Source organism: Chenopodium album, chromosome 2 (assembly GCF_948465745.1).
Source record: "Chenopodium album chromosome 2, dcCheAlbu1.1, whole genome shotgun sequence".
NCBI classification, from domain to species: domain Eukaryota; kingdom Viridiplantae; phylum Streptophyta; class Magnoliopsida; order Caryophyllales; family Amaranthaceae; genus Chenopodium; species Chenopodium album.
In genome coordinates this window covers 51,052,661-51,070,188 of record NC_137835.1, presented here as the reverse complement: position 1 = coordinate 51,070,188, position 17,528 = coordinate 51,052,661, and positions in this window count along the sequence as shown.

Below are 17,528 nucleotides of genomic sequence, written 5' to 3'. Positions count from 1 at the left end.
CTATACTTCCGTTGTGCTTCATTGAGTTTTTCACTAAAGTAGGCAAGGGGGCGCCCAACTTGTGACAAAACAGCACCAATACCAACTCCACTAGCATCACATTCAACTTCAAAAACTTCATCAAAGTTAGGTAAAGAAAGAATAGGTGCACTAGTAAGTTGATGTTTTACCTCATCAAAGGCCTTTTGAGCCTTATCATTCCAAACTAACTTCTGATTTTTAGTTAGCTCGGTGATAGGTGCCATGAGAGTACTAAAATTTCGCACAAATCTCCTATAGAAAGAAGCAAGTCCATGAAAACTACGAACTTGTTGAATTGTTTGTGGCGTGGGCCACTCACGAATTGCAGCAACTTTCTTTTCATCAACCTCTATGCCTTGAGATGAAACTTTGAAACCAAGAAAAATAACTTGGGAAGTGAAAAAATGACACTTCTCTAAGTTACCATATAGTTGCTCACGAGCAAGGGCTTCAAAAACCTGTTGCAAATGCATAGCATGCTCTTCTTCTTCCCTACTATACACCAAAATATCATCAAAATAGACTACAACAAATTTACCCATGAAAGGTTGCATAACCTGATTCATAAGGCGCATAAATGTAGATGGTGCATTAGACAAACCAAATGGCATCACAAGCCACTCATAGAGGCCCTCCTTTGTCTTGAAAGCGGTCTTCCATTCATCTCCTTCGAAAATTCGAATTTGATGATAGCCACTTCTCAAATCAATTTTAGAGAACACTTTAGAACCATGCAAATCATCAAGTAAATCATTCAACCTTGGAATAGGAAACCGGTACTTGATAGTGATTTTATTGATTGACCTACTATCAACACACATTCTCCATTCTCCATTTTTCTTAGGTACAATCAAAGTAGGACAAGCACATGGACTAAGAGACTTACGAATAAGACCCTTTGATAACAATTCCTCCACTTGTCTTCTAATTTCCTCGGTTTCTTTGGGATTGGTTCTATAGGCTGGTTTGTTTGGGAGCATGGATCCGGGTACAAGATCAATCTTGTGTTGGATGTCACGCTTTGGGGGTAATCCATGAGGGATATCTTTGGGGAAAACATGGGAATAGGTTTTGAGAAGAGAGGTGAGGAGTGGGTGGTTTTCTTCTTTGGACGGTTGAGAGGGGATATCAAGTTGGCTCAAAATGAAGTGTTTGTGACCTCTATATTCATGGAATTCAGATTTTATGAGAGTGGTGAGGGAAGTGGGAGGCGTGGATATGGGGTGATCATTTTTGAGGATTAAAGGGGTAAGGACAATTTTCTTTCCATCCTTAGAAAAGGAGTAGGTGTTTTTGTAACCATCATGCATCACACGCCTATCAAATAACCAAGGTCTACCAAGTAAAACATGACATGCATCCATAGGCACAACATCACACCATAATTCTTCCTCATAAGTTTTACCAATGCTAAATGATAACAAGACTTGTTGTGTGACATGAATCCCTTTACTATGACTTAACCATTGAATTTTATATGGTTTAGGATGAGGGATAGTTTTCATTTTCAACTTGTTTATCATAACTTGCGAAGCTACATTGGTACAACTACCTCCATCAATAATCAAAGTGCATACCTTTCCACCAATGGTGCAACGAGTGTGAAAGATTGCCTCACGTTGCAAGCTCCCTTCTTGGTCCAACATATTGCTAAGCGTACGTCGAACCACCAAGCATTCTCCTTCATCCGGACCTAGGCACGCATACTCATCATTCTCTTCAAGATTGCTGTCCTCTTCAACCTCTAATTCGTTCTCCTCTTCATACTCTACCAAAGTAACAATTTTTTTATTTGGACAATCACTAGCCATATGTCCAAGGCCTTGACACCTAAAGCATCTTCTTGGGGCTGGTTTTGGGTTGGAATTTTGGGTGTTTTGTGAAGGTGGTTTAGAAGTAGGCTGATTGGATGTGGGTTTGAAAGGTGGGAAATTGGATGTTTGCTTTCTTTGGGGAAATGAGGTTTGAGATGCAAAACGTGATGATTCACTTTTGCCTCTTGCTTTTTGTTGCTGCTCAATCTTATGTGCTAAGATAATGAGCTCTTCAAGGGTGGTGTAAGGGTGTAGTTCGGCTACATTGGCTATTTTTGGGTCAAGTCCGCCTAGGAACCGAACCAAAGTTTGAGGCTCATCTTCCTCTACTCCACACTTCATAACAAATCCTTCACACTCCCTAGCATATTCCTCTACTGATTTCGTACCTTGCTTAAGGTTATGGAATTTTGAAAAGTTTTCTTGCACATAGTATGTGGGAAGGAACTTTTGTTTCAACAATTTCTTCATCTTAACCCATGATCTCACTTTTTCTTTGTCTTGCCTTTCCCTCTTGGCGCACACACTAGCCCACCAAGTTGAGGCATATTTTCGTAGCTTCAAGGCCACGATTTTCACCTTTTTCTCTTCCGGTGTTTGCTTATAGTCAAACACTCTCTCCACCGTTCTTAACCATTCTACAAACTCATCAGCATCGAGTTTGCCATCATATTCAGGAATGTCTGCTTTTATGTCATTATTAGGCCGTGACCTTTCTCTTTCATGAGAAGGTCTATCATTGTGATTGAAATTAGATTCACTCAATTCTTCATCACTATGATTGGGTGAGCCCTCTTTTTGATGGCGCAACTTAGTAGAAAGATCTTTTAACTGATCTTGCAAATATTGCATTCGTTGCTCCATATCTTCTTTCTCTTGTGCAACCTTATTGACATATTCTTGCCAATTAGGGGGTGGGATGTCGGACATGGTTTGTGTTTGGGGTATGTGTTTGGGTATGTGTTTGGGTATGTGTTTGGGGTATGTGTTTGGGTATCTGTTTTGCTAGATCCCCCTCCTTCTAGCGCCAAATGTTGTATATTTGGAGTATCAACCCGAAATATACAAGGGATAAACCAAGATAAGTAAGACTAATGAACCAAATAGCTTCTTAGCTACAGTCACACCACTAAGAAACGAAATGGGTTCCTAAGATCACAAGCCAACTAGTAGCCTAAGCTAGTTAACTAAGCAAAGGAATTGAAATTCCAAATCCAAGAATTTCTGGTTTGTTTCTAATCCAAGAAACGAGTGTAAAACACAAAGTTTGTTTGTTCGAATAATCTGATTTTTTCATTCACATTTGCTTGCTATTTATAGTAAACAAGCATCCTTAAGTACAAGCTAATTTAAGTGGCTGTTTAGCTCACTTGTTACACGCCTAAGCTAAAGCTAAGTACAAATCAGCTTTTTGTTGTCTAGATACATTAATAAAAGAAGCCTTATTTAACTAGATACATCAAGGAGAAAATGGTGGCTTATAACCTCCAAATTAAGGCTGAAATAAAATCAGAATTAAGAGAGTGTAACTCCCCTTAATTCACGCCCATCCAAGCAGCAAGTTGGAGATGTATTTCCTCCAATATTCACGCCCAAATTCAAACAGCAAAGAAGTGTAACTCTTCCTTGGTTCAAGCCTTGAAATAAGCTTGAATGTATGTGGACAAGGGTGTACTTGGACGTCCTTTAGTTGCTCCAAAAGCTGACTGAATTAAACAGCCAATTGAAGGCTGAAATTAAGGCTTAAGATGCTCCAATGTTGACTGATATCAACGGCCACTTGAAGGCTGAAGTTAAGGCTTGTAATGGCTTGTAATTCCTCTTTGAAAACTGATTGTAACTCCCAAGTCAAAGCTTTGAAATTCCTTGTAAAAGAATTTCGGATTCCAAGCTTAAATGGCTGCCATTTTGATGTATCTTTTGCACTTGTACTTTTGTGTGAATGTGACAATATTTTTTTGAACTAAAATCAGCTAAAAAGAACTAAGAAAAATATAACTAATTTGCAAACTTAAAATGACTAAAGTTTACAATTTATTCAAAGCATAAAAAGAACTAGAATAAACTAGTTAATAAGAACAACAAGAAATTCAAGGGATTGAATATCTTGCTGCCCATGGATAGAATGCATAGCACCAATACATGATGCTACGTCTTGAACCAAAGAAATGTCCATAACCAAGTTGTTAGGCTTGGCTACAACAATCTCACCCCAAGGGAAGTGAAAAATGTTGGTTGTATCCCAAAAGAACTCCACCAGAGCACGAACCACGTGGTGACTCCCGTCAAAAGAGTACATGGCCTGCATGGCCCGAAACAGGGCGATCAGCCCACAAGACTCCCAGAGAAGTCGCAACCCCTCATCTACGCTGAAGAAAGTGATGTATAGCTTGCCTAGGGTGTCGTTACCCAAGTCGTGGCAACACGTCCTACCAACAGTAATCCCGTGGCGCACCCTCTCAGAAATGTGGTGGTCAGGGGCAAAGTACAGTGTCCGCTCATCCCACTCGGGGAAGGGACCAAGAGAAGTGGACGGGTCGGCGTCCTCCTCAACAGGCTCTTGCTCCCGTCGCGTGTCTCGGGACCGTGAACCTGAACCTCGCTGTCTAGCCATACTACATTGTGCAAAATTGACAAAAGTTAAGTTTCTATAGTATCTAAGGTGATGCAAGTCTAAGCATGGAGAACTTCGAAGATTTGCTTATCATGCATCATGATAACTTGTCCCTAAACATTGATTCAAGCCAAGCATTGCATGGACACTTTCTTGGATATCAAAGCAAAGCCACGGTTTGCTTAGTGGTTTTTCTTGGAGTCTAGTTCACTTTCTTGAACTTTCTTGAATTTTCTTTACTTAGATTTTGCTTACAAGTTTTTACCTTTCACTTGAAAGGGTTTTTCTTGGTTCAAGCATTAGGATCTTTAATCTTTATTTAATTCTTTAATTTTTATTTATTTATTTAGTTGCTTTAAAAATCAGTTAGTTAGCAAAATAAATCAGTTTGGTGTATGCTTGTGTGCCAAGGTGCTTGCTCTTCAAGCAAGTTAGAATTCTAGTTTAATTAGGATTGAATTAGGGACTTGTCCTAATCTTCCTAGGTAAACTAAGTCTTATAAATAGGGCTGTAAACACACGAATAAACATACAGAGATTAATATTCAGATTTATTTCTTAAGTTGCATACTTGAGTTTTGGTTGATTGCGATCAATTGCTGTTTTGCTTGTTTTAGTTAAAACATTCGTTTGGATTGATTAATTAGGTGGATTCTTAATTGATTAATCTTAGTTTTTGTTTAATTCTTGGTGGATTTCCTGTATAGAATTAGACTTAAACATATCCCTTGTGTTTTGTTGATTTTCGGATTAATAATTCACATCATCTTTGGTATCAGAGCAGGTTTGCGCAACTTCGGAAAAAATTAAACTGGGAACAATTGGCTGGGAATTTTTACGTGATCCTTTTTGCATTGAACTCTAAAAACGTCCAGCTATCACCATATAAAATTTCATAATTTTTAGTTGAGTAACGCGTTCTACACAGCCTCAAACTTTTGGTGTTTGTGCACTGATTTGCGGATGGGAGTCCGGTTTTTGTGTTGCCTAGTTTTCCTTCAAGATTCGATCTTTTAATCAAGATTTTTGCATAAACTGACTTGGTTTGTGTAGGAATCATGAGTGACGAGGAGGTTCCACAAGTTCCAAGGGGATTAACCTTAGAACAGGCTCAAAATCTTAGAAGAGACAGGCGAATTGACGAATTGGCAGCAAGGATGGATGAGATATTAAAAAGGCTTGATACTCTTGCTGGAGATTCTTCAAGGAAAGGGAATTCTAACCCTAATTCTGGTTCAAGTGAGGAAGAACAACCAAGGAGGAACCCAAGGAGGCCACGAAATAATTATTCCTCAAGTGATGAATCACCAAGGCCTAGGAGGAGAGATCGACCAAAGGATGATGATAGGAACCTTAGATTAGATCTTCCCGAATTCAATGGGAGTATGAATGAACCTGAAAAATACCTTGAGTGGATTAGAAGGGCCGAGACACTATTTGATTACAAGGAGTATGATGAAAGGAAAAGATGCAAATTGGCTGAATTAAAACTGACCGGTTATGCTAGTCTTTGGTATGATAATCTAAAGAAGAAGAGGCATAAGGAGGGGCGTGCAAGAATCTCAACTTGGGAACAACTCAAGAAGCACATGAAAAAAAGGTTCGTACCTAGTGATTATATTCAAGATGTTTATCTTAAGATGCAACTTTTTAAACAAAATTCTATGACTGTTGAGAATTATATTGGTGAATTTGAAAAGGTATGCATGCTATGTGGCTTAGAAGAGATTGTTGAGCATAAGATTGCTAGATTTATTTCGGGGTTGAATGATAATATTGCTGAAAAAGTTGAATTGCAACAATATTGGTCCTTTGAGGATGTTTGCAAGGTAGCTTTGAAAGTTGAAAAACAGATAAAGGGGAAGAAAGGGACGTACACTAAGTCCTTTGTAAAGGGTTTCACTAAAACTTTTGAGAAGAACAGCTTGGAGAAAAGTGGTTCTAGTTCGAACTACAAGGAGACTAAATCAAAATTTGAAGCTCCTAAAAAGCTTGTTGAAGATAGGAAGTGCTTCAAGTGTGGTAGTGTTGGTCACATTGCAACTAATTGTCCATCAAAAAGAGTAATGACTGCTCAAGAGTGGGAACAAGAACAAGCTAAGTGTGAGCAGGGTAGTGACTATGAAGAAAAGAACGAAGAGGAAAACTTTGAAGAAGAGGAGGGGCATGTTGACGAAATTGATCCCGAGACTCATGGTCAAAGTTTGGTTCTAAGAAGGGCGCTACACTCTAAAACCGTACCTATGGAAAACAATCAAAGGGAGAAAATCTTTCTTACAAGGTGCAAGGTAGAAGATAGGTTGTGTGACATGATCATAGACACGGGGAGTTGCACTAATGTGGTATCTACTACTTTGGTAGACAAATTGAAGTGGCCAACTACTGAACATCCAAGCCCTTATAAGCTTCATTGGCTTAATAATTCGAGTGATGTTAAGGTAACTAAACAAGCCTTAATCTCCTTTTCAATTGGTAAATTTCATGATAAAGTTTTGTGTGATGTTTGTCCTATGGATGCTTGTCATATACTATTAGGCCGTCCTTGGCAATATGATAGATTTGTGAAGTTTGATGGAAGGACTAATGTGTATGTTGTGAGAAAAGGAGAAAAAGAGAGACCGGTTGCTTTAAAACCTTTAATATGCAACAAGTCTTCTAATGTTACCTCTAATTCGAAGAATTCTTATTTGATTAGTGAGAGGGAATTAGAAAAAGAGATTTGCAGCAACAATGTGGTATATATACTTGTTTCTAATGAGATTCGAATTGATCAAGATAAACAAGCAAAGAGGCCGTATGAATTGGAATCTGTTTTAGAAGAATTCAAGGATGTCTTTCCTAAGGAATTACCTCCGGGACTACCTCCTATTCGTGGGATAGAGCATCAAATTGACTTGATTCCGGGAGCACCATTACCTAATAAGGCAGCCTATAGAAGTAATCCGGAAGAAACAAAGGAGATGCAAAGGCAAATTGAAGAGCTTATGACTAGAGGATACGTGAGGGAAAGTATGAGCCCTTGTGCCGTGCCTACTTTACTTGTCCTAAAGAAAGATGGGAGTTGGCGCATGTGTATTGATAGTAGGAGTGTGAATAACATCACTATCAAATACCGATTTCCTATTCCAAGATTAGATGATCTACTTGATGAACTACATGGTTCAAAGTTGTTTTCTATGGATTTTATTGTGGGATTGCCGAGAACACAACGGGGGAAAGACTCTATTATGGTTGTTGTGGATAGGTTCTCTAAGATGGCTCATTTTGTTCCTTGTCACAAAGTGGATGATGCTATGAAAGTGGCGGAATTATACTTCAAAGAGATTGTTAGATTGCATGGAATTCCAAAAACTATTGTGAGTGATCGAGATACAAAGTTCATGAGTTTCTTTTGGAAGTCTCTATGGAAGCTTGTGGGAACTAAATTGCTCTTTAGTACATCTTACCATCCACAAACTGATGGACAAACCGAGGTTACTAATCGTACTCTTGGTGCGCTTTTGCGTGGGTTAGTGAGTAAGACACAAAAGGATTGGGACATCAAGTTAGCTCATGCGGAGTTTGCTTATAATAGATCACCTACATATGCTACCAAACATAGTCCTTTTGAGGTAGTCTATGGAGTCAATCCGAAACTTCCAATTGATCTTGTTCCATTGCCTAAGGGTGAATTAATTCACAAAGATGCCGAGTCTAAGTTGAAGAGTATGCTGAAATTACATGCTCAAGTTCGAAAAAGAATAGAGAAAGAAAATGACATGTACAAAGCTAGAGCAAACAAGCATGGACGGCAACAAAGTTACAATGTTGGAGACTTGGTATGGTTACATTTGAGAAAGGAAAGATTTCCAGGAAAACGCAAGAATAAGTTGATGCCTAGAAGTGAAGGTCCTTTCAAGATTATTGAGAAGATCAATGACAATGCTTATAAGTTAGAACTTCCGGGAGAATATGGAGTTAGTGCTACATTCAATGTTGGCGATTTGGCTAAGTATATTCCTGATGAAGAACTTCGAGATTTGAGGACAAATTCTTTCGAAGAAGAGGAGGATGATGCAAGTCTAAGCATGGAGAACTTCGAAGATTTGCTTATCATGCATCATGATAACTTGTCCCTAAACATTGATTCAAGCCAAGCATTGCATGGACACTTTCTTGGATATCAAAGCAAAGCCACGGTTTGCTTAGTGGTTTTTCTTGGAGTCTAGTTCACTTTCTTGAACTTTCTTGAATTTTCTTTACTTAGATTTTGCTTACAAGTTTTTACCTTTCACTTGAAAGGGTTTTTCTTGGTTCAAGCATTAGGATCTTTAATCTTTATTTAATTCTTTAATTTTTATTTATTTATTTAGTTGCTTTAAAAATCAGTTAGTTAGCAAAATAAATCAGTTTGGTGTATGCTTGTGTGCCAAGGTGCTTGCTCTTCAAGCAAGTTAGAATTCTAGTTTAATTAGGATTGAATTAGGGACTTGTCCTAATCTTCCTAGGTAAACTAAGTCTTATAAATAGCTGTAAACACACGAATAAACATACAGAGATTAATATTCAGATTTATTTCTTAAGTTGCATACTTGAGTTTTGGTTGATTGCGATCAATTGCTGTTTTGCTTGTTTTAGTTAAAACATTCGTTTGGATTGATTAATTAGGTGGATTCTTAATTGATTAATCTTAGTTTTTGTTTAATTCTTGGTGGATTTCCTGTATAGAATTAGACTTAAACATATCCCTTGTGTTTTGTTGATTTTCGGATTAATAATTCACATCATAAGGTTCACCTAGCCGCATGATACTATGTTCGCAAAAAAACAGAGTATTAGTACTAAAATAGAGCACAATTTCAATTCAAGCATATATGGCATTTTTCAAGCACCCAAACAATTTCTTACAATATTATGATAATTATTGTGACAAATTTGGACAAGAATTGCTAGCAAGAACATCAAGAACGAGCCACATTGTTTTCCCGACCTTAAGAGGTTCAACAATGGTGAATTGTTTGTTTCTTCACCAAATTAAGTCAAACAAGTCTCAAAATACTCCCAAGGTAATATACAAACATAATCAAGCAATTTCATGGCATAAAATTTGGCAAACAAAGCAAATTAAGCAATATAAGTTTTGAATTTTCAAGAAATTTGTGAACAAACATGTGCGAAATTCATCAAAATTCGAGTGAGTTTTGAAAAAAATTACATAGATCAGGAAAGTAGATGAACAAATCTTTGATATGCAATAAATTTGAGCGAATTTGGTTAAGAAACAAGAAAGAACAAGCAATTCGAACTCTCGCGGTGAAACTCGAAGGAAAAAAGAACAGTTGCGGCGAAATGAGGAAGAAAAGGGATTTATACAGAATTCCCGATTCAGGCGCTAAACGACAGCTTTGTTGCCTTGCGACAGAGTGCAGCGTCTGGCGACAGGGCAAAATCGCGGCGCTAGCGGTGTTGCAGCGGCGACAGAGCTCGAAGCCACTCAGAACGGTTATTTCGACCTTGTACAGCAATTTTGGGTTCCTTGGTACGCTAGTTAGCCCCTATAAGCAATTTGACATGATTTGGTAATCGGCTCAGTTACAATCGCAATAAGTGATCGACCTGATAAATGATCGTCTCACTTAGCTTAAAGCGCCTAAACATTGGCTCATTGCAAAGGCACCGACATAATGGTTCATAATACAAAGGCACCGACATAATGGTTCATAAACAACTGAAGCACCGACACACTGGTTCAAAATCAGCAAAGCGCCGACGCACTAGCATAACAAAGAAAGGATCGACAGGCGTTGGTCTTCGGTGATACTCTTTAGGGTATTGTCGCAACAAATGAGGATAGTTTCAGGCGAAGCAATCTTCGGTCATGTTCCCTGGCTTGCGGAAGATGGTCACAAAGCGCTAGAAGGTCGTTTCAGGCGAAGCAATCTTCGATGGGGTTCTCTAGCTTGTACGGTGGAATTGGAGGCAGTTATAGGCGTAGTAGTCTTCAGGCAGTATCTCTAGCTTGCGGGAGATCGTAAAAACAAACAGCAGGATGGCGTTCCCTAGCTTGTGGAAGGTTTTTACAACACCAAATGCAACATAAAACGGTTACCTCCAAAGACGTGTGCTCGACGGTGCAAGATACGCGTTTCTTAACTCTCTTATCTGTTTTAAACTAACGCTAGTTTGCAGGTATCGGCGTTATAAGAATGATTCGCAGAACGTTCTGAATCATTCTCCGTCCCTATCGCTACTTTGACTTTTGTTTTCGAAACTTACGTTTCTCCAAACATAGTCAAAGTGGGGGCTTCTGTAGACACCCATTTGTGTCTCCCCAAAACCAAACCCAGTGATGAGTACCTTTCACGTCGAATCATAATCGAATGAAGTGAAAGTGTGGAAAGTCTAGTGTTGCGGTTAGTTTTTAATTCTTTTCTTTGTCTCTGTTTTTGAAAACCTATTTTATGAAAATATCCAATCCAGTTTATTTTGGTCCATAGAAAGGATCCAATAAAAGTGTAGTTGGGTCGGGTTCAAAAAGAGCTTTCCAACGATATATTACAAGCCCAATTCCGATGAATAATGAGGAAGTTATGGCTAAATTACTAAACTGGGCCCGGTTTGATTCTTATATGCGGCCCAATGATCTAGAGGAGGGCCTTTTATTGATTTATCATTCCTAATGCGATTAGAATTGATTATAGTCTTCTAGAATCTTCTAGAAGGTTCTTTTAAATCCTAATTTGATTAGCATTGATAAATTGACTTTTAAGAGTTTTAATTGGAATAAAAGAAGTATTTTTTAAGGAAATTACAGTTTTACCTTCTCGTACACTTAAATTTTATCAAAACAAGAAAACGCGTGGAAAACTGATTACAGCGCCGTACGACACGTCTTAATTTGATGTTTTGAATGACAACAATGATTCCTAGTATCATGTTTAAGGGAGAGCTGATACACATACAATTATTGTATGTGGTCCCTACATACAATACCATTAGAATTTTGACACATCATCAAAAAGGGGAGAAAACTAGGAGTTAAATATAAATTGAATTCAAATAAAACTTGGACCCATAATTTTAGCCAATAAAAACATGACAAATTAAGGTTGTATGTAGAGACCACATACAACAATTGTATGTGTAGCCTTTACCTGTTTAGGGTAAAGGTTATAATACCAAATATGCTTATTATGATTTCTATGATGCCTTTTATTGTCTTTTCTAATATTCATGTTAGTATCATGTTAGGGCTATATATTTGATCTTCGATATTTAGTGACATGTTAGGGTTTGTTATTAATCTTGTTAGTATCATGCCTAGGATCTTGCTATTAATATTATGCTTTAACATGATTATGATAATTATGATTATGATTATTTTCATGATTATTATTATTTTGATTATGATTATTATGTTGCTTTATTATACTACCTCCGCTTCATGTTACTCACAACAAAGGACATGTTTGCGGAGGCCGAGGCAAAAGATTGAAAGCTTGATTATGGAAATATAAGGGTATATGTTTAACTATTAATCCAACCCAAAAAAAACGAAAAAAAAAAATCAACCTTAATTAAATTAAATACCCCACCACCATCCACACCACCAAGCAGCAACCCAAGCCACCCACCACAACCCCAGCATCACCGAAACCACCCACCACTACCCCAGGATCACCGAAACCACCCACCACCACTACTCAGCATCACCGAAACCACCCACCACCACTACTCAGCATCACCGAAACCACCCACCACTGAAATCGACGAACCCGACACCACAACCACCACAGACGCACCCCAGCACCACCACGAACTGATCAAAACCCAGCCGTCGCAACCCACCATACCATCCTTGAAAACCCACACAACCACGAAAACCGTAGAACCCCCCCCCCCCCCCCACCACCACCACCAACCAAGTGAAACCACACAATCTTGAACCCACCAACACGAAAATCCTAAAACCCACCACCACCAACCCACAAACCATGAAAATCCTAGAACCCACCACCACCACCAACCCACAAACCACGATTATCCTAAAACCCACCACCACCAACCCAACGAAACCACTCAACCTTGAACCCACCACCAACCCACGAACCCACGACGCCACCGCAACCCACGAATCTAGCAACCTGGAACAAACTTACCATGAACCCACAAACCCTTCTCTATCATCGATTACAACATTAATTAGTCAAATTTAACCATCAAAACTCTAGATCTAGAGTATTGATGGTTAAATTTGACAAAAAAACCTTCGAATTTGGGTTTCATAGCCAAATGAGGAAACAAAAGGCAAAGGAAGAGAGAGAAAACAAAGGCGGCGATGTAGGTGGTGGTTTCCATTGAAGATGTTGGTGGTGGTAGTCGGTGGTAGTGGCGGTGGTGATGGTGGTGGTTTCCATTGAAGGTGGTGATTATGAAGGAAGAGAGAGAAAACTTGTGAAAGAAGATGTTGGATGTAGATGGAAGGGAATGAATTAGGATGAATATGGTGATAAGGTGAAATTAATTAACCTTAGAGATTAAGGTAATAAGAACAAACTTATAATTTAATTAGGATGTTTATTAAAAAAAAAGTAAGGGTACAATTGTCATTTTATGGTCAAAAACTTACTAAAAAAGGAAAGAAAATAATTTGTTGCGAGTAATGTGAAGAAGTCATTTTAGGAAACTGTTGCGAGTAATCCGAAGCGGAGGTAGTATATTTGTTGTTATTGCTTGATCACACCTTTTATGCATGTTTAAAGGGAATTTGTAATTGTAATCACGCTTAATAAGATAATTAATAATCTTGTTTAGCGTTAATATGATTATAATCCAAGTGATCGCCAATAATAGTTTTGTTTGTGCATTAATATTCAACCGACATAGATTAAACAAGTTTAGGGTTAACCTATTGATTGCATGTTAGTCAGAAAGCGCACATGAATACGAGAAGAATAAAGTAGAGGCCTATTATTAGGGCAGGTTCAATCTCTTTTAGGTTGGATTTGTACCTTCATCCCCGAACTTCAAGTCATGGTTCCAGACCTATTGGAGTTAACGATCCTAAGGGGTGTAACCTTCACCCTATGAACGGTTTACAAGTTCCTAAAACTTGTTGCCGACTCTTTTGCTCTAGCTTCCTTCCCTTTGGACGCCACCATGCTTAAGTGTATGATCACAGTGGGGTTCAAATTTGGGGTAATGCTTGAAATATTCCCTACAGTTTGACATTCATTAAATTAAAAAAGATTTGTTTAAATGTATTTGACTTTCATTTGATTCTTTTTGCTTTGTAGAATGCATTTGTTTTTCATTCGATTCAAAAAGCTCTTTCTAAATTGGCTTGACTTTCATTTGATTTAAGAAGCTTTTTTTTAATGTAATTCACTTTCATTTGATTCCATTAGCTTTGTAGAATGCATTTGTTTTTTCAATTGATTCAAAAAGCCTTGTCTGAATTGGTTTGATATCATTAAATTTAAAAAGATTTGTTTGAATGTATTTGACTTTCATTTGATTCCATTTGCTAAATAGAGTGTATTTGACTTTCATTTGATTCAAAAAGCTTTGTCTGAATTAGTTTGATCTTCATTTGATTAAAAAAGCTTTGTTTAATGTATTTTGTTTAGGGTAAAAATACCCCATGTACGTGGACCAATCCCATAGCGACACGTGGCCCAATCAAAGGGTGACACGTGTCACTATGGGAAGATGTCGCGTGTCCAAGGCATACAGAGCCCTTGAAATCAGCATTAAAAAGGCCTTATTACATCATGGCCCGAATTTCGAGAGATATTCATAAAAGCCGCAAAACGACGCTCCCATATTACACGTTGCATCGCGTGATTGCTCAGCCAATCATGTCACAGAATTTTAGGGTACAAACCCTAAAAAGGCACAAACTCCCACCCCTATAAATACCCCAATCATCTATGATGGGAGGGGTGGATTACGACATTACAAGCAAGAGCATTAAATAGCTCCAACTTCTCTCTACTTTCTCTCTCTAGCCTTTTCCGTTTCAGATCTCTAACTTGATCGTCGGAGGAGAATATTCCGATAAAGGAATATTCGTTCATTTTGCACGTGTCCCAGTCTCATTGCCCAAAGAGCGTGACCAGTATCCGAGGAAATCCAAAAAACACCCAAAACATTTGGCGTCGTCTGTGGGGATACTCGTCCGTTATGGCAATAGATGGTCAGACACCTAATCCCGGCCCTCGTCCAGGCGAGGACGGCCATGTAGAGGACATAGTCCCTATAATCCTTACCAGCGATCCATTGACTGCCTCATTCCAAGAGGCCGATGATCCTCCTGTTACCGCTGCCTCTCTGAAGGCCGCGCTCAACAAACTTCGGAAGGAGTTTGAGAGCAACCAAGCTTCTACCTCTAGACAGCCGCTCAGGAAGGAGGGATAAAGATCCCCAATTAAGCTCAAAACAAAGCAACCAATGTGACAGATGCTGGGAACACCCCATTTCGCCGGCCGAACGGAAGGTCTCCGAGGGTGCCACGAACGAATTTCTCTGATCTGTTGGCGAAAACCCAGTCGGCTGGGGGGGAGGGGTAGACAGCCTCGAAGAGAGGAGACAGAACCGTCTAGAAGATCGAAGGACACAAGGGACTACCTCCAGCATAAGCAGCGGGAATGTGCCGCTTACTCGGACACGGCCTCAACTCCCACAATGCCGGATGAATTTTCCAATCACTCCTTTTCCCAGCATAGCAATTCGGCCATCTCCAGCAGGAGTCAAGCTGTGCGTACTCAAACCCCAATTCCAGTGCAATCACCTCAGTATCAGCCCCCTCGGGGTCTCAACGGCATTCTACAGCCGAGCCACCAGGTCTTCGGACAATATGAGTTGTTCGGTCAGACGTTCGGCCAAACTCCCTATTTAGCCAGACAACCTGTGCAACCTTTGCCAATTGATTGGCAGATGTGATTACTGACTCTTAGAGATAAGCCGCCTCCGTTTCGCAAGACATTTTAACTGCTCCTCAGCCGCCGAAGGTGAAAAGTGTACTCGTGGGAGCCTATGATGGCACGGGCAACCCCGAGGAACATATCACCTCGTACAGATTCCTGATGTACTTACAAAGTGTAGATGATGCTACCTAGTGCAAATGCTTCCCGACTACTTTGAAGGGTGCGGCGCAGGATTGGTTCAATAGCCTTCCGACCGGCTGTATTAATTGCTTTACTACTCTTAGTTTGCTGTTCGTAGCAAATTTCTCTTACAACATACCACCTCAAAAGACAAGTCTTAATTTGGCAACAATTGTCCAAGGAAAAAAATGAGGGCTTACGGTCGTACGTCTAGAGATTTAACCAAGAAAAAGCCCAAATTCATAATCTGCCGGATGAAATGGCTTACTCTGAATTTCTCTAGGGATTAAGGAATAATGGTTTTAAGTTTGACTTGGTATGAAAAAAGATTTCGGACAAACGCAGGTGTTCTGCGGGAAGCCGAAGCTTATATTGAGGCAGTCGACTTTTGTTCTCTTACAAAAGCAGTGGCACCGGCCAAGGGAGCTGAGAAGAAACAATCTACTCACCAAGACTTGGTTGGAAAAAAGAAAGATGGAAACAAAAGGAAAGAAGTTTGGGTGGCCGACGGCCAGCAGTAGAAATCCAAGAAGGTCAAATCGTACGAGCGCCAGTATGAGTTCAACAAGGACTTTTACTCCATCCTGATGGAAATCAAAGACAAATTTGAATTTGAAAAGCCCCAACCGCTAAGAGGCCCGACTCAGTACAGGAATAAGAACAGGTACTGTCATTACCACAAGGACGTGGGACATGACACGAACGATTGCATCAATTCGAAGAGATTGTTGGACAAGCTAGCCGAGAAGGGCATGCTGAACTCTTATGTGATGAAGTCCAAGTTCACGTACACACGGACAGACAACACGTCCGAGAAAAAGTAGAAAAATGATAAAGATTATGGGAACAGTACCGATTTGGGCTTTGTGGCCGTGATATCGGGGGGATTTGCCTCACGTGGCCCCACCATGAAGGGAATTAAGCAGAACGCCTGGAATTTAGGAAAGGTGATGCAGGCGGACGCTGTAAAGGCTGAACCCTTCCCTGAGGTAACTGTGTCTGAAGCTGACCAGGGGGAAGTCAAAGCCCTGCACAATGACCTAATGGTATTCATTATGAAGATAGCCAATTTAAAGGTGGGCCGAATACTAATAGATACGGGCAGCTCATCCGATATCATCAATATGGCCGCCCTGAAGAATTTGAAGTTACCAAAAGATGCTCTGAAGGACATCACTCATCCCTTAGTAGGATTTGGGGGAAACATCATTTAACCAGTCGGACAGATAGATCTTCCAGTCCGATTTGGGCAGAAAGGAGAAGGGAGGGACATGGTCGTTCGATTCCTGGTGGTAAAAGAGTTGACTAGCTACAATGTCATACTCGACCGTCCCACCCTAAATGCTGCAAAGACTATAATCGTCCCCCATTTAATGTTATTAAAGTTTGAACATTCGGACGGAAAGATTGGCTCGATTCAAGGAAGTCAGAAAATGGCAAAAGAGTGCAACCAGATAGCTGTTAAGCCAACAATTCACGGACATGGAAAGCCGTCCGAGTTGAAAGGGGAAGGACCCCCACTCCAAGCATACCAGGCCGGCCAAAAGCGAAAGCAGGTGATGACCAACCAAGCATAACAACTAATGGCTGTCGGCCAGGCTGAAGAACAGAGACCCCAGCCAGCCGGCAACCAACAAGATGTAGTGCTTGACCCCGATCAACCAGGTCGGACAGTTAGTGTCGGCACTAAAGCTATGGGTCTACTTGAAGATGAGTTGGTTCAGCTATTGAGAGAATTCAAGGATGTTTTTGCATTCAAAGTTAGTGAAATTCCAGGTATAAGTCCTAACCTGGCCGTGCATAAGTTGGCTGTGGATCCATCTGTGAAACCTGTCCGCCAGAAGAAAAGAAATCATGGAGAAGAAAGGAATCAGGCGGCCGTAGCTGAGGTGAGAAAGTTGTTGGACGCCGGTTTCATTCGGCAATGATATTACTCTAATTGGGTGGCTAATGTAGTACTTGTGAAGAAGCCGAATGGAACTTGGAGAATGT